This window comes from Panthera pardus, unplaced genomic scaffold (assembly GCF_024362965.1).
Source record: "Panthera pardus isolate Hobbes unplaced genomic scaffold, ASM2436296v1 HiC_scaffold_20, whole genome shotgun sequence".
Classification (NCBI taxonomy): Eukaryota; Metazoa; Chordata; class Mammalia; order Carnivora; family Felidae; genus Panthera; species Panthera pardus.
Genome location: NW_026526766.1, coordinates 47080186 through 47106821, shown reverse-complemented (window position 1 = coordinate 47106821; position 26636 = coordinate 47080186). Strand labels below are relative to the sequence as shown.

General features: G+C 39.4%; 1 long non-coding RNA gene across 1 annotated transcript; it reads left to right on the top strand.

The window, feature by feature from the left end:
- The first annotated feature begins 720 nt into the window (after positions 1-720).
- LOC109255842 (uncharacterized) lies at positions 721-20346 on the top strand. Its single transcript, XR_002075362.2, has 5 exons — positions 721-860; positions 2966-3151; positions 3851-4036; positions 16183-16274; positions 17489-20346. It is a non-coding gene; the product is annotated as an uncharacterized LOC109255842 (long non-coding RNA).
- Positions 20347-26636: the final 6290 nt, after the last annotated feature.

Sequence of the window (26636 nt, the reverse complement as noted above, 5' to 3'; positions counted from 1 at the left end):
AAAGTCTATGTAGAAGCCTTAACTGTGGCCAGTCCTTATGGTTTCAACAGTACCTTACTGTCAAAGATTATGTCCTTGAAACAGCTCCTAGTGGGGGAATGGTGAGTGGAACATACATTCCAAGGATAGGGGAGGGGGTGAGGAGCCCCCACCTGCCTGGATCCAGCAGTCAGGTCAACTGACAGTCATGTCCTCTCAGTGACCTCTTCACCAGCATCATGTTGGCCGTGGATCCCTCGCAAGATTCAGTGGCATCATAATTTCTTAGGTTCTTTAGAAAATGAGGGCAAGCACTATAAATACTTTGAGGTGATAGCTGTATTATTATGGAGCTGTTTGCTTGTATACCCTGAGGAAGAAAAGGTGGCATAGCCATAGTTACCAGTTATATAAAGCTATTAACAGAAGAGATAACGTTGTTGTTAATTGTTATTTTTTCATTTGAATTGAGAATTTGGAATTGTTTGTAGGTGCATTTTTATGATGGTTGCTTTAAAATTATAAGATAATTCTAATATCTGATTAATCTTAGTATTGGTAGGTGATTGCCTTCCACAGATACAAGGCAACTTACAACTTATTTAAGTTGTAATATACCTGGTTCTCAGTATGACGAATTTTTTTTTTTAATTGTATCCGGGACATTTTGGTTATATTTTATGATACTTTGGATCCTATTTAATCTTTTTTTTTTTTTTTTTTTTTTTTTTCAGTAGGGAGTCTCCCTGTTGAGATGTATCTTGAGGGCTGGATTGGTATCTATGTCTGGCTTCCTGATGCTCTGCCAATACCTCTCTTGCAAGAGCGTGGGGTGGAAATTCAGCTCCCCATTTAGTCCTACTGACCGCTTCCTGAAGAAGGTGGGACATCAGCTTGTACTGCCTGCGTTGTCTCCATGTGGTGTGGTAAGATTGTACCCTGCTGACACCACGGAGGGGGAAAGCAGAGGCCTGACTTGCCTACTTTGTGCTGCAGGGCAGGGCAGAAACTCCCTGCTGGCACCCAGAGACAGGAAGCAGGGAAGAGTGCTGAGTGCTAACTATCCACCCGCATCCCCCTTATACTTCCTGCCACCACCTCACTGATGCTGGGTGGGCATAGAGGTTCAGCTGCCCTCTGGGCTCCACTGACATGGGGGCGGAGGGTGCTGGATTCACTACCCAGTAGGGATGGGAGGCTTTGCAGGCCACTGGACCTCACAGACTATCCTGGCAGGGGAATCCGTGTGGCACCAATTACTGATGTGGGGAGGAGAGTGGGGTGCGGCAGAACATCTGCTCCCTACTCAGCCCCCTGAAACCATGGGGGTGGGAGGAATGCAGTTTTTCTTTTCCAATTTCCTAGAGTACGGCAGTATTGCCAAAAAGGTTTTCTGCTGATAGGCTACCCTTTTCCTAGTTTGGCTGGGAAGAATAGGCTTTTCTTAGAGTGCTTCCCCCCACCCACCCCCCGGTCTGTGCATGTTGGTGGTTTCTAGTTACAGGCTTCTGCAGCGCCATATCTGGTGTGTATGGGGGAGCGGGGGTGCCATGTGGTTCCTCAAGTCTGGAGATTCCTAGGAAGTCTGTCTTCTTCTTCCCACCTTTTGGAGTTTTTCAGCTTGTCTGTGCTCTTACGTTCATGAATTCTTACCTGTGAGAGAGCGGACCTTTGCCTTTGTAAAAGGGAGAAATGGGACTACTCCATCTTAGAACTAGAGGTCCAGTAACCGTTTTTAAAGAACTCTCTGACATTCAGTTTGGTCAGAATATCTGCATGACCTTGTCAAAAGAGTCGTGTGTGTGTATGTATGCTCACAAAGAAATATGTGAATGACTAAAATTGTCCTTCTTCTAATATCCATTATATTTTGCCTTCCTTTCACACACACACACACACACACACACACACACACACACACACACACACACATTTTGTAGTGTTCTTGTTGATCTGTCTTGAAAGTTTACTTGCACTTTTCTTTTACCCAAACTCCAAGCTCTTTCCATATCTTTCCCTGTGATTCCTTGCCTTTGGTTTGATGTGAAAAGTCAAGAGTAATCCCAAGTATCTACCTATTATTTTGCATCTGTTTGCTCATGTTGCGGGTATTATAATTTGTCTTAGTGGCCATGCATGGAGCTTAAGCTCAGAACTCTGACTATTCACCTTTGTATCTGTAGCATCTGGGCTCAGTACCTGAGACCTCACAGATTCTCAGTGACTATTTGTTGAATAAAGTACCAATATAAGCACATCATCTATTCACACTTGTATCTCTATGGAAACCCTTCTTTGCATAGCCTTATTTGCAGCTTCTTAATTTATTTGAGAGTGAAAGGTATGGCCTCCCTGATATTGGTCCATCTCACTGTGTAAGCTTGGGTAGTTCAGTATTTCAGTTATCTATTGTTGTGTAATAAGATACCTTATCAAAAACTTAATAGCTTTTGGTGCGCCCGAGTGGCTCAGTCAGTTAAGTGCCCAACTTTGGCTCGGGTCATGATCTTGTGGTCTGTGGGTTCGAGCCCTGCACAGAGCCTGGAGCCTGCTTTGGATTCTGTGTCTCTCTCTCTCTCTCTCTCTCTCTCTCTCTCTCTCTCTGCCCCTCCCTGGTGGGCACTCTGTCTTGCTCCGTCTCTTAAAAAGAAATAAACATTAAAAAATTTTTTTAAATACCTAATAGCTGTTGTGTTTTGTTTTGTTTTGTTTTTAAGGGAGAGAGAAAATGCATGAGGAGGGGAAAGGGGCAAAGGAAGATAGAGAATCCTAAGCAGGCTCTATGCTTAGTGTGGAGCCCAATACACAGTTCAATCCCACAGGGTCATGACCCTGAGATTATGACCTGAGCTGAAGTCAAGAGTTGGATGCTTAACTAATTGAGCCAGCCAGGTGCTCCAAAACTTAGTAGTTTAAAACAATAATGATTTTGCAATTTGAGTAGAGCTTGATGGAAACACCTTATCTCTGTTCCATTTGCCATCAGCTGGAGTGTTGTGACTTGCTCTAGAGGATATACTTCCAAGATAGCTCACTCACATAACAAGTCGGTGCTGACTGTTTGCTGGGAACTCACCTGAACCTGTCAGCCAGGGGTCTTGATTATTCTCCACATGAGCTCTCCACATGGTTGCTTGGGCTTCGTCACAACACGGTGGCTGGATTTCAAGAGGTAGAAGCTGCCTTATTAATCCATGGCTTAGAAGACTCGTAATATTTCTTTCTTTGCACAATATTGCACAAATCGTTCTTAGATCTAGCATAGAGTCAATGTAAGGTGGGAATATAAGCTCCATCTCTTTATGGGAGTTGCAGTTTGTATGTAGAGGGAAGAAACTGAATTATTTGGGGCCATCTTTGGAGACTAACTCTCTTCCTTCAGTTTCTCTATCTGTAGAGTGTCAAATGGGCAACAATAATACGTATATCATAGACTAACTATGAATGTTCTAGGAGAAAATGTATGTATCAAGTTTAGAATGATTCTTGGCACGTGGTAAGTGGTCAATACATTTTAGCTACTAAGGCTAATTTTTCTTGGTATGAGAATGGAGAATTGCAACAAAATGCTAAGTTAGAGAAGAACATACCTTTTCCTCCATGGAATTTGTGACATCTTCTCATGAAGTCCAGTTAGACAAGTTTAATATTTCCTTTGATCGCTTCAATTAATGCATTTTCTTTGATTTGCTTCTATTTCTCAAAAAACCAATAGAGGTTTAAAAAAAAAGAGAGACCTCAAATCAGTAGCCATCAAGTGGAAGGAATAACCCACAATTTTGTTGTCTAATAACTTTTGGTGTCTTTGTTGGAATCCTTTTTCTTTTCATACTCACTTGCGGGTATTTTTATTCTTGATATCACTTTCCAGTCCCTCCACATTGCACTTTGAAAAAGCAGTTCTCTCAAGAGATATAATGAAGGATATTGGAATGGCATGCCCTGGGAAGCTGCTCTTGGCCCGGTCTTCGGAAGCACTCATGTGCAGAGTTATTCCTTTAGGAAAGTTACATATCAGCAGAGGTCATCAGCCAGATAAAATCCAAGGCATAACCAGGTAACTTCCAAGTCACGTAATCTCTACGTTTTAGTAATTCCAGCCAAGTAATTTCTTGTTACTATAGACAGGGAGTGATGCAGAGTGCTGCTAAAATTCTTAAGTTCATTATTTTTAGCAGTTGAAATGTCAGCCAGGTCAAAGTGCATGGTGTCTTTGTAACTGTCTTGATTTTGTATAAAAAGATCTATCATGTTTGTGCTAGGTTCTAATAGCACTGCTCTTCTCTATTCTTGTATTTTGATTCTGTGTCTATACCTGTAATTTTTCCAAGTGATTAAGACCACGAGTTATTCCTTCTACAGCTGACATTTCCTTATGTGATTATTCATCTCTTTAGTTCTTTTAACAGCCACGTTTTATTAATGATCATTTACTGTGCAGTAATAAACTCTGTATCATTTAGTCCTTCTGGAATTTCCTGATCCTTGATTACAGTGTAACATATCGCCTGATTAATTGCTCATCATTGCTGTTTTCAGCTTCTGCATGAACTAGTTAAGGTTATTTTTTCCCTTTTTGGTTTTACCATCCCCTGAAGATTTTCATTTTCAACAAATGTATTAGTTGTCTTCAACTTCTATCACTTACTTTTTTGCATTCCCTGATAGCACAGAGCATATACTGACTCCTTGCAAATGGTTACCATTTACTCGTGTTTCGGTCGAGCACAGTGATTCTCAGATTTCAGTGTACCTTAGAAGCACTTGGAGGGCTTGTTAAAACATAGATTGCTGGGTCCCACTCCCAGAGTAGGTCTGGGTATGGCCAGAGAATTTGTATTTCTAGCAAATTCCCAGGGGTGCCCATGCTGCCTGTCTAGGACCAAGAGTGGAGAACGACTAGCATAGCAGGTTAGAATGGTGGTTAAGGGCCTAAGTTCTGGGTTCAGCTAATATGGGTTCAGACAACAGCTCCCAATCTTGGGAAAGCTAAGGTCTTACAAAACTTTAGTTTCTGCATTAGTAAAATCGGAAGAGGGCCAACCTTTTAGACTCCTTGTAAGGATTAGATGAGATAATCCCCATAAAGCACTTAGTACTGTGGCAAGATGTCGATGCTCAATAAATGTTAGTATTGGTATATTTTACAAGATATAAGGAATTAATGTTCAAGTTTAATTACCAAAATTAAGAAAATGTGCCTCCTTTCACAAATCGGTCACTCTTCTTTGGATCTTGATTTTCTATATTGCTGAGTTAGAAATGCTATTTAAAAAAAAAAAAAAGATTAGCCATGTGGACAGAAAGATGCAGTAGAGAGATCATGAGATTTGGAATCAGGAAAACGCCTGGGTTCTAGTCTAGACTCTGCTATTCCTGGCTTTGTGACTCACAGCAATTTTCTTCTCTCTCTGATCCAAGTTTCCTGTAAATATCTTCTAAAGTGGTGACATAAATGGTAAGGATTGTTATATGGATCAAATGAGCTAGATCATTTGGTAAGTTTATTTGAGTTTAATGTTCTATAATATTATTGTCATTTTTATTGAGAATAAGGGGCTAGCACAATTTTTTATTCCACTGATTCATTATCATTGTGGAAAGTCATGCATCTATGGAGTAACAATTATTGAAAAAATTTTTTCATTAGAATTGTTTTGAGGTGGTATTGACTCTCACTGGGAATTGCTAAACGCTTACATATGTGAGATGTTATTTTCTATTAGTAACCTAGTTAGATCTCTTTCTTATTGGCTGAAATGCTGGCTCATCTTCCAAACTTTTTACCTGGAGGGAATTGACATCTGAATGACCATATTTTCAAATGATGCTGAGGGAGAGAGAAATAATTATGCTATATCTGATAATGATTGGACCAAAAATGCACTTAGAGAAAGCTTTGTTCTCATGGTGTGAGTTGCTGAGTTTTGATAATAGATTTTAGAAAAAAAATCAGGGACTTCTTTGCATTGGATACTACAAGATTCTTTCAGAAGAGGAAAGAAGTTACACATAATCAAAAATTTTAAATGTAGTGTTAAACACTGTGTTTAAAGATACCAAAATGAACCACTCACATTTCATGCTTTCAATGCATTTTTCTGTTGAAGAAAGCAGAATGACATGCAAAAGTCACGACATACGTTCCAAAGAAGGCCGAGTCAGGGGGCAGGGGCGATGCTGAGGGAGACAAAGGCAGGGAGGTTGTTTCTGGCTGGGAAACCAGCACCCTCCCATTTTCAGGCTGCGTGCTGAGCCACATTAAGCCGGTGTGTCTGAGTATCATAAGGAGCCTGAAAAGGACTTTGTGAGCCCAATTTATTGACCTTCACAAAGGATTATATTTAAACCATCTCTGACAGATGAGAATCTATCCTCCATTGGGGGAAGAAATCCTTCCCTTGAAGGAGATTTTATAACCTTCCTTATTAACTCATTTCAGTATTTACCATCCTTTGCTTGCTGCAGAGAAACCTGTTTCAGCTGCCACAGGAACATCAGGATTTGTCCTCTCTGGACTTGCTGAACACAAACTTACATCTTTATGTAACCAAGCATCGTCATCTCTCAGGGGCCGCCATGTCACCGTCTCATCAGTCGATTACACAATTAAACAATTCTCTAGGAATCAGGATATAGTCATGGGTAAGAGCATCAAGGGTCAGACAGTTCCAGATTAGAGTATTGGTTCCATCACTTTCTCGTTCCTGTGACCTTGGGAAAAGTTACTTAAAACCTCCAAGCCTCAATTTTCTTACCCATACAACTAGGGTAATAAACACAACATGTCTACCTCCTAGGGTTATTGTGAAAATGAGATTAGAAAATGCATGTTTTAGGTTGGGCTACATGAAATCATTAATATGTGCCCATTTTGACCACAAAAATAGCAATCTCAAGTGGTTCACACTAATAAGTGGCTTAGCAAGGTACCTGAATTTTATCAAAGATTTGACATTAATAACAATTTTTAGAAACACAAAACTTTAATAATATATTAACATATATGATGTTAATCTAGTATATATAGCATAATATAATAATCATATTATTGGCATCATTGTTACTGCCGTCGTGTGCAATATTCAGTGTAGGTGCTAGAGGATATTCCTGCAAACAAACCATTCTGATTCCTGGTGCTGTGTGTGATGCCATAAATGTGTGGAAGATAGAGCATCTAGGTCGGCCTGCAGAGGTAAGGGAAGGTGCCCGAGAGGCAGCAGCACTTGAACTGGGTTTTCTAGGGTCAGTTGGAGATTTCTGGATAGACAAACCTAGGAAGGAAGATAGAGCAGAAGAAAGATCATGGGCCTAAGCCACAGAGGTGGGAGGGAATAGGGGACACTCAGTGACTCACGGTGATTCTGTGCGGTGAGAACATAAACTGGGACGTGGGGGTGGAAGGAATTGAGAACGGAGGAAGGAGAAAGAAATGTCTTGAAAGAGAGGTAGATTTTACTGGGGAAGTGTCATGACTGGTTTTGCCAGTTTGGAAGCTTCCTCTGGAGGTTTTTTGGAGTGTGACTGGCCTGGAGCAAGGGTGGACGCAGAGGGATGTGGAAGGAGGCTACTGCAGTAGTCCAGCTGAGCAGTAACGTCAGCCGATCCCAGGGCGGTAGCAGTGTGCTTGGAGAGGAGTGGATGCAAATGATATGTTTATGTTTTAAAGGTCCTAGTGATGTGTGGGCTCAGTCAAGAGGGTGACATACAAGTTGACTTGTGCTTGTGTGGCTTGGGCCCTGGTCACACTGTTCCTGAGACACAGGACATAGGAGGAGCAGGAGGAGAAGACTGGGGCATGGAAACAGGGTGGGAGAGCGCTGAGGACATAATGAGATGAGCTTTGGGCATGTTGTGTTCAGAGTGTGTGAGAGCATTCCATCCATGTCCTCTGACTTTCCTAGGGACTGATGTCTCTGATCTTACTGCCACATAAGGTGTCCTTGAGTGCGTACCAAGGGACTCATGAGGCTCTTGCCTGGGCAGTTTGTGAAGATTTCACATTAGATCTCAGTTTCGCTGGAGTCTTGCCTCCCTGAGGACATTGGTCATATACCTGTGCTTAGATAACAGTTGAGTACAAAAGGTAGCTAACACTAATAAATAGAACATTTACTATGTGTTAGGCACTATTTCAAGTGCTTTCTGTTAAAACATCATTTAATTTTAGCAACAGCTGTATAAGGTGGGTAGTGCTCTTTTTTTAAAGTTTATTTATTTTGAGGGGGGGGCAGGGATGGGAAGAGAGAGAGGGAAAGAGAGAATCCTGGGCGGGCTCTGCACTGTCAGCACAGAATCCGACACAGGGCTTCATCTCACAAACCATGAGATCATGACCTGAGCCAAAATCAAGAGTCGGACACTTCATGAACAGAGCAGCCCAGGTGCCCCAAGGTAAGTGGTAACCTCATTTTATAAACGAGGAAATTGAGGCTCGTGGTGGTGGAATGACCTATGCAAGGTCCTATAACTAATGAGTGGTAAAGCCGGGGTGCACACTGAGATGGAGGTCTCCAGGGATTGTGTTCCTAGAAAAATGCCTAGGTGTATAATTTGGCCTAGGCTGGAGAATTGAATTGTAAGTTCCCTGTCTGTCGGGGTGATTACAATTGGATTTTAGTGTTGTTAAAGCAAGCCTTATTTGATCCAAATTACTTCACATAGTGCTCTAAGGTTTGTAGATTCCAAAATCTAGTGTAGGGGTTAAAATTTCCTCTGTCTAATCCACATTCTCCAATGGGAATGATTCTAGGTTTTGGTCCTAATCTTACTGTATCTGGTGTATTATTTCATTTTGCATTCTAGTTTGGGGCTTCTAGTCTTAGGAGTCAGAGAGGAGTTACAATTCCAGGTGATATTTAGTCTCTGCGGTAATTTAAGTTCATTGCTTATTTTTAATTTTGATGGAAATAGAGATTTTTGTCTTCTGTTTTCTTTTCTTCTTCCCTGAGCCACCTGTACGATGTGCTGGTGTCCAGCATTGTTACAATCCCTCCATTCATCCTTGCTGTGAACTACGTGTTTGTGTTTCCCCAAAATTCATATGTTGAAGCCCTAAAGGTGGGAGGTGGGGTTTTGGGGGAGGTAATTAAGTTTCGAGGAGGTCATGAGTAGAGAGCCCTCATGATGGAATTATACCCTTAGAAAGAGAAGGATGCCAGAACTTCCATTTTGCCATGTGAGTACACAACAAGAAGGCAGTATCTGCAAGAGGACCTCACCAGTCCCCAGAACCATGAGAAACATGTTTGTTTGGAGCTGGACACTGCAGCATTTACAGAATGGTACACACAGCTTCTGCAACTCCTTCTACTATGGTCAAATAAGTAGTTAGCTTTTCTGACTACCAAGATAAGAGTGTGTAGGAACCATCTCTGCTTTTCTAGGTGAGAAAGGTGGCTGGTGTTAAATGGTTCCAGGTCTTTTGTAATGACTCCTAAAACTTTGATAGTAGTAGAAAACTTTGGGAGAATCTTCTAAGTGAGAAGCTATTAAGAGCCTAAGGGGCATGAACGGGTCTGGGAGAATTAGCCATGGAAGACTTACCCATTCCTAGAATCCATGTTGATCAGTAACATTGGTTCTGAAAATGGCTTAGAGATAAAAATATCTTTCATAGAAAGATGAAGGTCTCCTTTCATGAGAAAAGGAAGATGCCACGTTTTTCTACAAGCTTTGTAATGGCCTCAGCTAATATAAATCATGGGTGGGTGTGGGAATAGGAATAAAAAAGGCATGGTTGCTAGATTCCTTTCAAAGAACAATCTTCATGAGTCATAGTGACTGATTACTATGTGTAATGAAAGATAGGAATGTCAGTGATGATGGAGTTTTCAAGCCTGCCTAAGTGGGGAAATGTTGGTGTTATTGATGAAGGAAAGGAATTAAGCATGCTGAGCCCAGTGTGGATGGAAGGAAAAGGACGAGATCAGTTTGGCAAGTGTTCATTTGAGGGGAGAAAATGGAACAGCCAACTAGGCATGTTCAGCAGGAATCAAAGACAACACAGCAGGAACTCGAGTGAGAGAACAAGGTGGAAGGTATAAATTTGGGTGTCATTTATACAGGCATGATCCAAGAAGCAGACAGAACATTTGCAGCAGAAGAAAGAGCTCAGCACCGAGGCTGAATTTTCAGAAATGCTGAGAATTCAGAGTTAGGGGACAGCAAGGAGAAGAAAATCCGGGGGTGGAGACAGATCAAGCAAGGAGGTAGAATGACTTACCTTGGAAGTGGGTGGAGGCCATTTCAAGGCTTCAAGACAGGTGATCAATATGTCCTTGAGCTTCTTATTCAAGAAAGGTGTCAGTAAAGGAGGAGTAATAAAAGGTGGCTAGAGCAGACACCAAGATAATACTGAAATTTTCTTTCAAGGTGAAGGAGAAACACACAGGTTGGGTTGGAAGTCTACGCAGACGGAAAGTTTGAAGATGCCAGTGAGGGGGAATAAATATAGCAACAGTATCTCTCAGATGGGATCTAGCTTTAGAGAAAAAGGACATAGATTCCTTTGAGCTGGAGAGAAGGACAAGAAGGGTAAAAATGAAGGTTGAAAAAGATCTTTTTAAAATGAAAGTGTTAAAGAAGGGACTCTCTAAAGTTGCTCCTTAAAAATAGAATGCGGAGTTATTTATCAAGTAAGAATGTGGATTTCAGAAGAAGTAAGAGATTTTGGAATAGCTATTGGTAGATGTTAACTAATCACCCACAAATGAGGAAAGAACTTTCAGCTAAGTAGTGAGTTGCTGAATTTGAGTAGCAATCACAAAATAAATATTTGTTGAGTTCCTTCTAAGTACCAGGCACGTGTACTTGAAGCCAGAATATAGGCTTACATCTTTTACTAGCAATTCTCTGTGACCAAGGCTCAGGGATACAGAGAATCAAGGGAGAGGACTCTAGAGTAGAAGGAAGGACCATCCCGAAGAACATGGTGGGCAGGCATCCAGAGTGCCAGGCCACTCATAACAGTATTCTTCCAGATTCTGATACTGTTTCTTCTTGTATATGGACAAAACTCACCACCTTCAACATTCCTTAGAAAATTACATCTGGATGTGGGGTCCCTGGGTGGCTCAGTCAGTTAAGCATCCTACTTCAGCTCAGGTCATGATCCCACGGTTTGTGAATTCAAGCCCCACATCAGACTCTCTGCTGTCAGCACAGAGCCCACTTTGAATCCTCTGCTCCCCTCTCTCTCTGTCCCTCCCCCACTCTCTCTCTTAAAAAAATGAATATTAAAAAAAATTACATCTGGATGTTAATAAGCTGGAGTCAGGAATAAGGAATAGTTCCCAGAAAGGGGGGAGAAAATTAGCATTCTTGGAAAAACAAATAAATGAATAATTTTTAATAGTGATGTTTGATCTTTTCAGCAGTTTTATTAGGACTCACTAGGTATGGCTTTCTTTGTACTTGTCCAAAATATTCATGAATAGTAGAATGGATAAGTAAAGTGTAGTCTGTTTATACAGTGGAATACTATACAGCTAGGAAAATGAATAAACTACAGTTATACACAACAGCATGGGTGAATTTCACAAACATTCCGTCGAGTGAGAGAAGACTTACACAAAAGAATACATATTTTCTTCATTTATTAGGAAGTTGATATGTGATGTTAGAAGTCAGGAGAGCTTTACATTTGACTAGGAGTGATAGTATGAGAAGTCTGCTAATGTTCTATTTCTTCATCTAGGTGGTTTCATTTGATCTAGCTGGTTTCACCTAAACTAGGTATTTACCTTGTGATAATTCATCGAGTTATATACTTCAAGTTTGTATGCTCTCTGTAGTATGTTACACTTAAAAAGTTTTTTTTTTCCTACAGATATGCTTGTTATCAATGGGAAGAAAAAAGAAACCCATTTGAATTTAGTTTGAAGAAAGAAAACTGAGAATCTATTGAATATCACAGATATAATATTCCACTCTTCATTTTACAGACTAGGAAACAAACATTTAGATCTAGTAAATGCCCGATTCTAGGTCTCAGAGATAGTACAGGGTTAGAACTGAAGGCCGTTCTTGAATTCCAAATCAAAATCCAGAGCTTTTCACCAATCTCCCATAATATACACATAATATACATAGATCCTTTTAGCTCTCGAACCAAAGACTGCATTCATTCATTCATTCATTCATGCATTCATTCGGCATCTATTGTGGGCCAGTCATTGTGCTAGGCTCAGGGTCTCTTGTCTGCTTCCCTGTAGCCCAGTGAGCGTTGTAATACAAAAATAAACAGCTTCTAAGGAACACATGTCGGGAGCTATTAGAGCCCAAGTAGATCTTGGATGTTGTCCTAGAGGTATATTTCATGTGTGTTAGATATTCTGAGAGGCATGTGTTCAGTGGTTAGGTGGGTAACCTGGGGTAACACTGCCTGGGTTGAAGCTTTGGCCATATCACTTACCTGCTAGGCATTATGACCAAGCTGCATAACTTCAGCTTAGTCACACAATCTCTCTGTGCTTCAGTCCTCTCAGCTTTAAATTGGGGTCAAATTCTGGAAGTTAATATACATAAGTACTTAGGAAGGTTCTGGGCACATAACAGCAGGTACCAAGGATGAAGGGAGGCTCATTGGGAAAAGTCTGCCTCAGTGGATAGGAGCATTTTCTTACTGACATTGTTTAGAATTGTCAACACATGGTAGTCAAAAAAGCAGACTTGTTTTTGTTTGGGGGGGGGGGGGTGGTATTACTGTTTTTTAAATTCTCTATAGATGATTCAACTCCTTATTGCTTGCATCTGAAGCAGATCCGATCCTCCCACTACCCACCCCCCCCCCAGCCTCTATATCACCAGGTACATAGTAAGCACTACATAAATGCGTGCTAATATTCTTTAGGTTTGGAAGGCTACGGAGCAATTCCCCCAGAAGAACTGGGGGGGGGGGGGTGGGGGGGGGGTGGTAGGGTGGGAGGAGGAGGCCATCCTGACAGAGGGAAACAGCACTTGCAAAGGCAAGTAGGTGAAAAGATTGTGTTCATTCAGACCATCAGTTAATACTCAAACCAGGAAGAGAGCAGGGCTTTCCTGAGGATAGTAGTTCCATTATTGGAAAGGAAAGCGAATCACTGTGAATTTTACTTTGACAGGCATCAATGAAGGCCACTCACAGTTTCACATGAGATCCTTCTGCCTTCAGTTCAACATTTTCCCCACTCCTCGGCATTGTACTCGGTTGCCTTTCTGCTCTAGAGAGTCAAGGATGGCTTGAAGATATTCACCCTTGAGAGCGTAATTCTGCCAACAAGCTGTTTCTGTGCAGTGCTTCTTACTGCACCCAATGTGAGAGCCTACTTTGACGATAAGAATAATCAACTGCTTTGTCTTCTAGAGGGTTCTTAATGCCAACAGTCCGTACTTCTCTATGAGTGCAATTAAATAAAGGGAGGTACAAAGCCCAGTTAGATAATTCATAAAAGCACAACTATAAAGAGAAAAATTTAGCTTGGTTTTTCCATCAGTCAGTGACTGGGCCACTACCAAGTTAAGGGACTCCTCTACACTGAGGACTGTCATACCATCGTGGGAGCCCACAGCGGCAATTGAAGTCATCTTACTGAAGAGCCCTAGGGAGGACGGTCTTACCCTGCCTGAGCTGCTATAACAGAATACCACGGGCCATAACAAACAAGAAAGCACCTCATACCTGTTAGAATGGTTATCATCAAAAAGATAAGAGAAAACAAATATTGGTGAGAAGGTGGAGGGGAAAAAACCCTGTGCACCATCGGTGGGGATGTAAATTGGTGCAGCTGCTATGGAAAACAGTATAGGTGTTTCTCAGGAAATTAAAAATAAACTTACCATATGACCCGGAAATTCCACTTGTGGGTATAGATCCAACGGAAAGGAAAGCAGGATTTAGAAGAGATATCTGCACCCCAAGTTCACTGCAGCATATTAGTCACAATAGCAAAAATATGCAAACAGCCTAATAGTATATACAATATTGCTGAGCTGTGAGAAGGAAGTACATTCTGCCACTTGTGACAACATGGATGGAACTTGAGGGCATTATGCTAAATGAAATAAATCAGGTAAAGACAAATACTGTGTATGTGGAAGCTAAAAAAAGCTGAACTCATAGAAACAGTGACTAGAATAGTAGTTACCAGGGGCTGGGATGGGAGTGGTATAGGGAAAAGTAGAGATGTTGGTCAAACAGTACCAACTTCCAGTTATAAGATGGATGAATTCTGGGGTGCCTGGGTGGCTCAGTCGGTTAAGCAGTGACTCTTGATTTCAGTTCAGGTCATGATCTCACGGTTCATGAGATCGAGCCCCGCTTAGGGCATGGAACCTGCTTGAGATTCTCTCTCTCCCTCTCCCTTTCCCTCTCCTTCCCCCTATCAAAAAAATAATAAATAAACTTAAAAAAATACGAATACATTCTGGGGTTTAATATACAGGATAGTGCTTATAGGCACTAATACTCTGTTATTTACTTGAAAGTTACTAAAATAGTAGATTTTAAATGTTCTCACCACAAAAAAAGAATAATTAGGTGACATGAGGCAGGTGTTAGCAACAATATGGTGGTAATTACTTTACAGTGTATACAAGTGTATCAAGTCAACACATTATATACCTTAAACATACAGTGTTAGATGTCAATTGTATCTCAGTAAATGTGGGAAAATATGTAGGGGGTTGATAAAATTGACGTATTTATTAGAGAAATTGTAGAGAGTGCAGTTGTTCCAAATAATTGGTACACAGCACCTGAATCTACCTGGAACTTTTTGGAACATCTGGAAAGGAAGCAAAGTGCCATTTGCATAATGTCAGCGCATTCCCTCTGGAAAGTGCCCCTGCTCTCCCATCATTGGATATGGGATATTATCACAGTGAGGGCTCCTGTTTGAGGATACCATGAAATCTTTGCAAGTGTAGGAAGAGGTTTTTGTCTTTAAAAGGTTGTGTCAAGATACCGTTCTCTGGTCTGGGCTTTGGCTCTTGTCTTGCCAGCTTCTGTGATCATTGGCAGGTACTGTGAGGCCTCTCCACCTTCCTAAGGTTTTATGAGTCCAGCAGGTCTCTGTCCTTATCTTTGTTACCGTGGTCCCCAAGGAGGCTGAGATTGTGTTTTGTTTTGGTGGTGGAGGGTCCTATGACATTTAATCTTCGGAACAACCCTGGCACCATAGGTATTATTAAGACCAGTTTTCACACTAAAGAAACAGATGTAGAGACAGTACACAACTTGGCCAGGGTCCTGCTGCCAGGAAGTGGTGGGCTCAGGATTTAAACCTCCATCTATCAGCTACTAAATCTTACGTATGCTGTTATGTGGCAGCATTCAGCAGCATCCCCGTTTGTGGAGATGAGTTCACTATTTCTAATCTGTTATTGATTAGCTTAAATTGTTGGAAACCTATTTCAGATGCTGAACTAGAATCGGTTTCTTTTTATTTATTTCTATATAAAATTGCCCTGTAGGAGCTGTACAGAATGTCCACTTTTTTTTTTTTTTTTCTGACAATCACTTTCAAATACTTGAAGGAAACTCTCATATATAGTTGGGGATGGATCCATAAAGAGGCGGAACATGAAGAAGAGCCATAGCATTTGAATTGATGGAAATGAGAGAGACGGACATTATATAGATAATCAAATATGATGACAATAGAATGATTTGTTGAATGTTCATCATGTCCAGTATTGTGGTAGTCACCTGCTATGCATCATCCTGAGTTATTCTCATGATGCTGTAGGTGGATGCTGTTGTCACTTTATAGATGCAAAAACATACTCAAGAGATGTGATGTAATCCAGTTCACCCAGGTATTAAGTGACAGAGGTTTGAAACTGGGCTTCTGTGATTCCAAAAACTATGTTTTCTTCACTAGCCTGGGCTTGGGTCTTGGCTATGCAAATTAAGTTACAAAAACAGTGTAATCTGTTTATCAGTCTGAATTCAGTGGAGTACAAGGCTGGGAAGGCCTTATTGTTTTTCGGTCACCAACTTAAACACGCTCTGCCAATTGACTCCATTCTTGTCCTCCGTTAACATCTTAAGAGGATTCCATTGTTTTTTTAGGCCTTTTTAGTTAAGACAAAGCCCAGCCCATGTAAGTCTCAAGTTCCAGTCTCATTTCTTTCCCTTTGTCCAACGCAGACCCAACAACCCAAGACAGGTAACCTGCAGTGCACTCATTTAATCTTTTTTTTCCCCTAACTCTTTCACAGGCACTTGAAGCAGAGAGCAGAGAAATGGTGAAGGTCAAGTGACTATTTACTGATGATGTTGGAAACGTCTTTGACAGTTGCTGCTTCTCAAGGTAACTCTGATCAGCTACTGGTGCTGTCAGTAAGGCCAGCATCCACCAATGGGTTAGATGTCAGGAAATGAAGGAGAAAGGGGAAGCCAAGTTAAGGTTTGGATGACAGGAAAGATGGCGTTTACGGAAATGGGCAGGCTGGAAGGAAGTGAGCTGATTGAGGATAGGCATAATCCAAAGGGCATGGTAGAAGCATCTGCATGATGACTTAAATTGGAAAGACAGCTTTTGCTTTATGGAACTGGTGTGTTCCAGCTGTTGGTTCTAAAATGAATTCAACTGTTCTTGTTAACTGTTATTATAAAATCAAGGATGTATCCCCACAAGGAAAAAGGAATATTCTCAATAGACTCAATTAAAAACGTTTGGTGAGGGTGTAGTTGAAATGGTGGCCAGTTTTCCTAGCCCCTGTGGGACTATTGTCCCACTTAGTGGTTCACTTCTCCTTCGCTGTGATTTTTTGACTCCTCAGTCTCCCCTAGGCTGTCAAGCCCAATCCTGATCCCTTTGGGATAGAATGTAGTGTGGTGTCTATTACTGGACGAATGACTGCACAGTCTTAAAGCACCTGGAATTTTCTGGCTGGCTACAGAAGATGTCACATTTGCATTCAGGTTTTACATGGTTACTCCACTGCCATTTCTTACCTTTGGAACATCTCTAAAAATAAAACAACCTACTCAGAGCACCCATGAGGGTAACTCTGACCTGTATCCCTTTATCTTTACATGAACAAAAATCCTCCCAAAAAATGGTCTATAGACATGGCATCTCATATTTCCTCAGACCCTTAGTTGTCGTGTAGATTTAACATTCTTTGTGTCTGTATAACATTTATTGGTCTATTATGAGAGAGCTCTCTTTTGAACCAGTTATAAGAAAACCCAATTTAGCAAATGGTAAGTTATGTCCCTATCTTTGCCCCCTGAGTGATTTGATCTCAGGCACCACAGGAAGTTATGGAGGTTTGGAAGGAGAGCATGAACAGGAGACACCAGGAGATCGAAGAACTTAGGGACACCTTGGGAAAGAGAAGAGACATAAGGAGGGAGGAAAGGGCTACTGGCAAAGATGAAATTACTTTAGAAATATTTCTACACTGGTTTCTATGCGGGAAACCTATAATACCAATCCCATTGAAAAGACTGGGTCAATAGAGTTACCTCCTGAACTCTCAATTTATAGCACCAACATTTTCTCTAACTTTGTTACAGCTGAAGGCAGGAGTCATGTTGATACAAAACACTATTACAACTCTTCTTGAAAAGAAGAAAAAGATTTTCACAAATGCTTCCCTCCTCGTTTATTGTCACTACCGTTTTTCCCCAGACTACTCTCATTCTCGGCCCACGTAGGAAATCAGAAGATAATTTAAAATTAAATGATGATGGCTCAGAGCTTCAAGCACTTAAAAAGAGAGAGGAAAGAAACGCATCACATCTTGACAGGGCTGCGAGTGAGGGCTGGAAGACTGCCAAGGAAGCCCAGAAGCGCCATTGGCAAGAGGGGCTTTGGTACTTTGTGTGACCAGAGGGGACCTGTGCGACATTCTCCCTCATGCCCTGGGATGGGCATTTGAAGTCATGAAAACCTAGGGAAGAGTTGAGAAAGAATGGAAAGCAGGTGTACACAGAGCATTAGTGAGTTGGGAAAATCAGGTTGAACACTTGATTTACTAGTTACCGTCTTGTAATATAAACTTTCTAGGCATTTCTTCCTGTACCTAAAATAGCCTCACAGAATATGAAGAAATAAAATAAAATTATATGTATGTATACACACATATACTTATATCCATATATATATATATATATATATCCATATATATATATATATATATATATATATATATATATACATACACCTATATATGTGCATGTGATGTGTATATATCACACACCCCACATGCAGATAATTTTTAATCAGTACAGGGGTTGACATATAAAACACTTCTAGTAATGGTATTAACTATTTTTATTATAGGATATAAAGCCAGCTCTTCAGCTTACTTTAGCATGAGTTCTACTTGCCCATATGTGATGATATGCAAATCACAAAAAGGGCCCTCCCGTTTAGCATTTTCCATATCTTTGCAAGGTTCTCTGACTGTTAGAAGTAAAAAAAGCATAGGTGTCAGAGTCTGACAAGTCAGAATTCAAATTTGTGCTCTGCCACTCACGAGCCGTAAAACCTGGGACAAGTTACCTTTCTGGGTCTCAGAGTCCACATCTGGATAATGGCGTTATTTATTATTTCACAACGTGGCTGGGAAATTTAATGAGGTGAAAAGTATGTAACAGTGCTGAGCAGATTGCCTGGCATATAACATACACTAAATCAGGGGTTGGCAGACTTCTGCCCAGGACCAGATAGTAAATATTTTAGGCTGTGCAGGCCTAACTACTCAAGTTAGTCATCATAGCATGAAAGCAGCCAGAGACAATATGTAAAAGAATGAGTGTGGCTGTGTTCCAATAAAACTTTATTTAAAAAAGACCTGTGGGTCACTCTGGGCCTGTGATCTGTAGTTTGCAAATCCAAGCACTTAACCAATATTAGTTTCTTCCTCTTTCCCCACTTGTCTTCTCGGAGATTTAGGTTTTCCATATGTGTAATGTTGAAAATGTTAGTTTATTTATTCAGCATCTGTTGTGTACCAAGGACCGCATAAAGCACAATGAAGAACAGAATGAATAAATTTTGCTTTTACCCATGAGGGGCTTAAGCAATAACAGAAAATGTTTAACTTCTCTAAGTTTGGTCTTTCTTCTTAGCCAGAAAGTGATTTAAAAGTATTTATTTCATGGAGCTTTCATGACAAAGAATTATGTTTAAGTGTAGATGCAGTGGCAGCCATTGTGGAGAAACGGTTATGGGACTTAGCTTTTCTTCTCTGAAGAACTGTAAAACTGGGCAAAGCGTATGAATAAACTGTTTTCAGACGTTGGACAACAGATAGCACAGGACTGCGATGCTTGAGATAGGGAAAACACCATATTTTACTACAGCTTTCTGCCTGGGGCCACCATCCAAACCTCAGCTCAAATAAGTGAAGCCCAAATGAAAACAAGTTGAGCCCAATTTTTTTAAAAAGTGTGTTTGTTTCTTTTTGAGCAGTGGTATCGCTGACTAGAGGCAGGAGAGAGTAGAGTTTGGGGCTGCTGATGTAGCAGGAAGTTACAGATCAGGTTACTGAGGAGTAGACAGATACATAAGATGGCTTCAGAAATCTGCATCCGGGTCTCCTTGAGTTTTGGGGTGAATAGAAAGCTGGGTATGCATAGATCAAGATTCAGTAAGATGAGGCAGAAAATAGCTATTGGATAACTGAACTGAGCAGAATCTTGGAGGTTGCATAGTACAGGAAGATGGAGTTACAACCATCCAACATGGAGGGACCTCATAAACACCCTGGGCATTCAGTTGAGACCCCACAAAATTTATAACTGAAGAGTAGGGCTACTCTAGAGTCATCATTAAAAAAGCTTAAAACCAAACCCTGATAGAATAAAGCTGATCTGTCAATAAATTAAATGCCTGCCATAACAGAATACAATAGTCTTAAAATTCAGACTTATATAACAGCATAGAATCCATAATTGAGTATACATAATATATGAGAAGATATGCAAGGAAGTAGGAAAATGTGACACTTAAGTAGGAGAAAAATGAGTCAATAGCAACAGACCCAGAAATAAGCACAGATCTTGAAATCAGCCGATCTGTTGCTCTTTTTTTTTTTTTTTGCCACACCCACCTCCCTTCCAGTCCCCGATCCCTAACCCCTAGCAACCACTAATCTGTTCTCTATTTCTATGATTTTTTTCATTGCAAGAATATAATAAATTAAATTACATAGTAGTCAACATTTGGGGATTTGCTTTTTGCACTTGATTTAATTCCCTGAAGATACATTCAAGTTGTTGCATGTATTGATAATTTGTTCCTTTTATTACTGAGTAATATTCCATGATGTGGATGTATCATTGTTTGTTTCACTGCTCATCCATTGAAGGGCCTCTGGATTGTCCCCACTTTTTGGCTATTACAAATAAATCTATGTACATATGTGGACAGGTTTTTTTGTACGGACATAAGTTTTCACTTCTCTGGGATAAATGCCCAACAGTACAACTGCTGAGTTCTATGGTAATCACAATGTTTAGTTTTGTAAGAAACTCTTTTCCAGAGTAGCTTTATCATTTTATAATCCGCTAGCAGTATATGAGTGATCCAGTTTTACTGAGTCTTTGTCAGTATTTAGTGTTGTCACTGTTTTTTTACTTCAGCCATTCCAATAAGTTACATGAGATGCATTTTAATTTTTTTAATGTTTATTATTATTTTTGAGAGAGAGAGACTGAGCACAAGTCGGGGAGGGGCAGAGAGAGAAGGAGACACAGAATCCAAATCAGGCTCCAGTCTCTGAGCGGTCAGCACAGAACCCCATGCGGGGCTTGAACTCACAAACTGTGAGATCACGACCTGAGCCAAAGTAGGACGCTTAACCAACTGAGCCACCCAGGGACCCCATATGAGATGTATTTTAAACATAAAGACATAGACGGTTAAAAGAGAAAAAAAACCCATTGATCATGATAAAGATGCAATAATTACATCAAGGATAGACAAAGTAGAGTTCAAGGAAAAGAGTATTACCAGAGATAAAAAGGACTGTTTCATAATGATATAAATAATGAATTAATTATTATTCATCAAGAAGACAAAACAATCTTAAATGTGAATGCAACTGTGACAGAGCCTCAAAACGTGTAAGTCAAAAAGTGATAGGACTGAAAGCAAAAATAGACACATCCAGTATCAGAGTTGGACATTTTAACACTTTTCTCAGTAACTGATTTGACAAATAGACTAGAAACTCTGAAGATATAGATTTAAACACTGCTATCAGCCAACTTGACCCAATAGATAACTATAGCACACTATTCAACAATTTAGGACATTTTCTTTTGAAGTGTACATCGGATATTTATCAAGAGAGACTATTTGCTGAACCATTAAAATGTGTTCACAAATTTAACATTATTGAAATCTTTTAGAGCATACTTTCTGTCAAAAAATTAAATTAGAAATCAATAACAAAATATTGACACAGTTCTCAAATATTTAGAATAAGAAACACACTTCTAAATAATATATTCACCAAATAAAAAATTACAAAGATAATTAAGGAATATTTTAGTAAATGGTAAGAAAAACATAAAGTATCGAAGTTTGTGGGGTACAGGGAAAACATTGTTTCGATGGAAATTTATAATGGCAAATCTTAGAAGAATGATTTTAAATCAACCATACATATTTGTACCTTAGGAAGATAGAAGAAGCAAAGGAAATTATACCCAAAGTGAACAGAGGGAAGGAAATAATAAGGAATAGAAATTGATGAAACCTAAAATGAACAGACAATAAAACAAATCAATGAAATAAAAAATTGATTATCAGAAAAGATGAATAAAATTGAGAATTGATCTTTCTCAGCTGGGGTTCTGCAAGAGAATTAGACTTAATAGTACTAGATTGTCTATTTTCTCTATTCTAAGTTACACAGCCAATACATTTTAGATCAGTAGAAAAAAGTTTATTTCATATTATACAATAGATGCTTTAGAGCATTAGGGCTTAATTCTTTTATGCAGTCCTACTTGGGAAGAGTTGTCCCAGCTATACTGATAAAATTTTTAAAAGAAAATGGGAATTTCAAACTATCAATACCGTAAATATAAAAGGGGCCATCACTATAGATGATGTGGACATTAAAGATGAGGAAGAAAAATGCTATGAATGACTATGCCATGAAATTAAAAAACTTAATAACATTATAACTGTGTTGAATTTAGATAAGTTAAATTTATAACTTAAGGGTGTTTGGGTGGCTCACTTGGTTGAGCAACCAACTCTTGATTTCAGCTCAGGTCATGACCCCAGGGTTCTGGGGTAGAATCCCCATGTCAGGCTCCACTTAAGATTCTCTGTCTCCCTCTCCCATTCTTCCCTGCTTGCACACTCTCTTTCTCTAAAATTAAAATATAAATATATTTGAATTTAGAATAACTGAATTTAGAAATATATAATCAGATAGTATATATGACAAAGTGGGATTTGTCCAAGTGAATGCAATATTGTTTCAACATTTGAAAATCAATTAATTGAATCAATTTAATAAAATTAATGAAATCAATTAAGGTACAATATCACATTAACAGATTAAAAAGAAAAATTATGTGATTAGCTAAAACGCAGAAAAAATACAAAATTTAACACTTATGATAAAAACTTTCAGCATAGTAGGAATAGCAGGGAGTCTCTCAATCCAACAACACCTGCAGCAAATTAATGGTGAAATACTGAATGTTTTCCATATGATATTGGAACAAGACAAAGAAGGCTACTTCTATTACTTCTATTCAACATTGTGCTCCAAGTAGTGGCTAGTGTAGTAAAGCAAAAATAAAAAACATACAAAAGGAAAAATGGCAATATAAATGTATACATAGAAAATTTTATGAGATTTATCAAAAAAGATCCTAGAACCAACATATGAATTTAGTAAGGCCACAGAATACAGTGTTGATATACAAAAATTAATTGCATTTCTATGTAACAGCAACACAATTTGAAGATTGAATTTTAAAAACCCATTGCTTGCACTAGCTTCAAAACATTAAATAAATATACCCAAGAACTCCTCATTGAAAACTAAAAAATACTACTGAGGACAACTAAAGATCTACATAAGGGAATAAATAAACAATATTCATGGATTGGAGGAATATGTCAATGTAAATTTAATGTAAGATGTAAAATTTCCAAAATTTATCTATAGATTTTCAATGCAATCTCAAAATCCCAAGGCTTTTTTCTTCTAAAAATTGGCAAGTTGATTCTAAGGTTACTTGGAAATGCAAAGGACCTACCTAGAACAGTTTAAAAAAAAAAAAATCTTGAAGAGGAGAAACAAATTAAAAGATATATACTAGCTGATTTCAGGACACACCATGAAGTTACACTAATGAATTAAGTGTGATCATTGTGATAGTGACTAACAATAGATCTTTAAGCTTGTTGAAACAGAATAGAGAGTTTGGAAATAGACAATTAGTTATATAGTCAATGTGATTTTTAACACAAGAGTCAAAGCTATATTCAGTGGGAAAAAAGAAATTCTTTTCAAGAAATGATGCTCAATCACTGGATATTCACAGCAAGGAGGACAAAAACCTCCAAACCAACTCAGCCCTAACTTTGCATTTCACTCAAAAATTATTTCAAGATGGGTTGTGGAGGGTGCCTGGGTGGCTCAGTAAGTTAAGCATCCTACTCTTAATTTTGGCTCAGGTCATGATCTCACAGTTGTGAGATCAAGCCCCACATCGGGCTTTACACTGAGCATGGAGCCTGCTTGGGATTCTCCTCTCTCCCCTTCTCTCTGCCCCTCCCCTGCTCATTCTCTCTCTCTCTCTCAACCCCTCCTCCCTCCCCCTCCCTCCCTCCCTCCCTCTCTCTCTCTCTCCCTCTCCCTCTTTCTCTCTCTCAAAATAGATAAATGTTAAAAAAAAAAAAAAAAAGATGGGTTGTGGACCTGACACAAAAGCTGAAAGTACGAAGTTTCTAACACTGTATAATGGAATATCTTCATAACCCTGAGATAGGTAAAGTCTTCTTGGAAAATAATAACCATAAAGGAAAGAATTGATACATTGTTATTCAAAATCATGAACTTCTGTTCATTAAGAGTATTCATTAAGAAAGTGAATAGATTATTGTGGGAACAAATATTCATAATACTGTACAAGTATATGGCAAAGGACTTGTATGTAGAGTATATAAAGAACACCTTCAATTCAACAGTGAGAAGAGAGATCAATAACAAATAGGCAAACTAGACACTTTGTAAAGGAAGATATATAAATGACCAATAAACACTTGAAAAATTATACATTATTGGTTATTGGGGAATGCAAATTAATATTAAAATATCACTATATTTATAGGATGGCTTAAATTTAAAAAGGCTGACAACACTAAATGTTGGCTGGGATGTGAAGCAATTAGAGTCTCTCACATCACTGGTAAGAGTACAACTGGTACAACCAACTTGGAAACTGGCAATTTCTTATAAAATAAAACATGTTTCTACCTTATAACCAAATAATTCCACTCCTAAGTATTTTACCAAGATAAATATGTCCATATATTGGACATGTGTCCACAAGAAGCCTTTTATATGAATATTCATTGCCACTCTATTAATGGCCCCAAACTGAAACAACCCAAATGGCCACCAACAAGAGAATGAAAAGACATATTATAGCCATCAAAGGAAACTGTACTTAGCAATTAAAAGGAGGGGATAGATTTAGACATCTCTAAGGTAGATTCAGCATCAGTTAGTGACTGAAGATGGCCTTGAGAGGATTAGGAGAAAGGAAAAAAATATATGAAGGGAAGAAAAGCCTTAGGGATGAGAATAAGTGTATAGATTAAGATTCTCTGAGATTTGCTTAGAAACATTTTTTTCCAGTGTGAAAATAAGTTTCTTTATTAATTGAATGTTCCAGGTGGTTAGAATTCATTTGTTGCCATGTTTCAACCTCTTTTGTCCCTTTCCTGAGCCAATTTTCAGTGACTTCAAAGGATGTTTTAGCACTGTGAGTGTACCAAGAATGGTCTTGAAGAGTACTTAGTGTGCTTTAGTACTCTCCTCTTTTCCTTTTTTCCACAGTAGGCTTCACGCCCAGTGCTAGCCCAATGAAGGGCTTGAACTCAAGACCCTGAGATCAAGACTCAGCTCAAGCTGAGATCAAGAGTTGGACACTTAACCGACTGAGCCTCCCAGGTGCCTTCCCCCCTTTTCTTTAAGATTTTATTTTTAAGCAGTCTCCACACTCAACTTGGGGCTCAAACTCACAACCCTAACATAAAGAGTCGTATCTTCCACCATCTGAGCCAGCCAGGTGCCTCTCCCTGTTCTTTCTGTTGATGTTTTTGAAGTTCGGGTACTTGTGGGACAGCGGTGGAGTGGATGCCTGCTTAGTTACCTTTCTCTTAGGTTGTGTTGCAGCTACAGGGATTTGGGGCTGAGATGCACTATTCTGAGTGTTCCAGAATGATGATAAGAAAGGAGGGGAAGAGCATACAATGCTCTTGTATGAGGAGTGTGTATACCTCAAGTCCTTCAGGAGTCGGTCATCACATTCCTTGAGTTATTTTCTGTAATAGGGTTGTTTTCTTCTTTACTAGTGGGTGAATTTCTTGAGGGTAATGGCTGCCTTATTCATCTTTTTCCTCCCTGAAGTTTATCATGAAGTGAGGTGGCATTCAATGAAAAGATGCTGACAGAGGGAGTAAATTTGCCTCTGGACATTTTATTATCACTACTTCTTCCGAGATACAAAGTTTTGTTATTAAAAACAACAACAATAAAAGTAAACGACAGTTACAAAGTGAATTTTTAAAGAACTTTCCTCTCACAGAAAGGGGAAATAAGACAAGCCCAGTATAAAAACAGAAAGACCCTTGACTAAAAGTGACATTTAAAAACTAGATTGGAAAGATAAGAGAGAAAAAGGAGAGGGAAATCAGATACTCAGGCTTTCTGAACTCAGAAAAGAAAAAAGCAGAAGAGATAGATCAAAAAATCAAAACTCCATTAAGGGAAACAAATGGGAAGTAAAGGGAATAGTATATCCCTGCAAGAGACAGAAGCATTTTGATTTAGCTGTTGAAACAGAGGAAGGTCGCACAAAAAGAGAGAGAGGTCACACAAAAACACAGGGAGGTTACGTGAAAACTGCCCACTGGTACTCGGGAGTGAAGCTGGGGTTGACATTCGCCTTGATCTCACCCTGTACTTAGTGATCTGCTCTCTAGATTATGCACCTCTTGATATTTACCCAAAGACGTGATAAGCAGCTTAGAATAATGCCTGCCCATGAAGGATCCCTGCTACCACAACTCAGCCACCTTGCATTTTTCTAGCCACTGTCCTGTCTTGTCAAACTCTTTGACCTTGAAACCACTTTGGCTTTACTGTTCAGTCAGTGTGTTCCATTCAAAACACGGTATAATTTCTGATATCTTCCACATCTAACAAAGGGGGTTAGTATGAAATGTATTCTTTTGAGTATACAAGAATGAATATGAAGAAGGAAAGTAAAATAATTACGTTAATAGCAGGATGTGTGGCTTTCTTCCTTGACTGTTATTGGGCATTTGAAGTCCACAAAGTAGACACCGTGGTCTGAGAAGCAAGTTTCTTCTGGTCCAGTGTCACCTTCTACAAAACCAAAATAGGTTTAGATTTTATTTTTAAATATAAATATTCAAAGAGAGTTGATATTT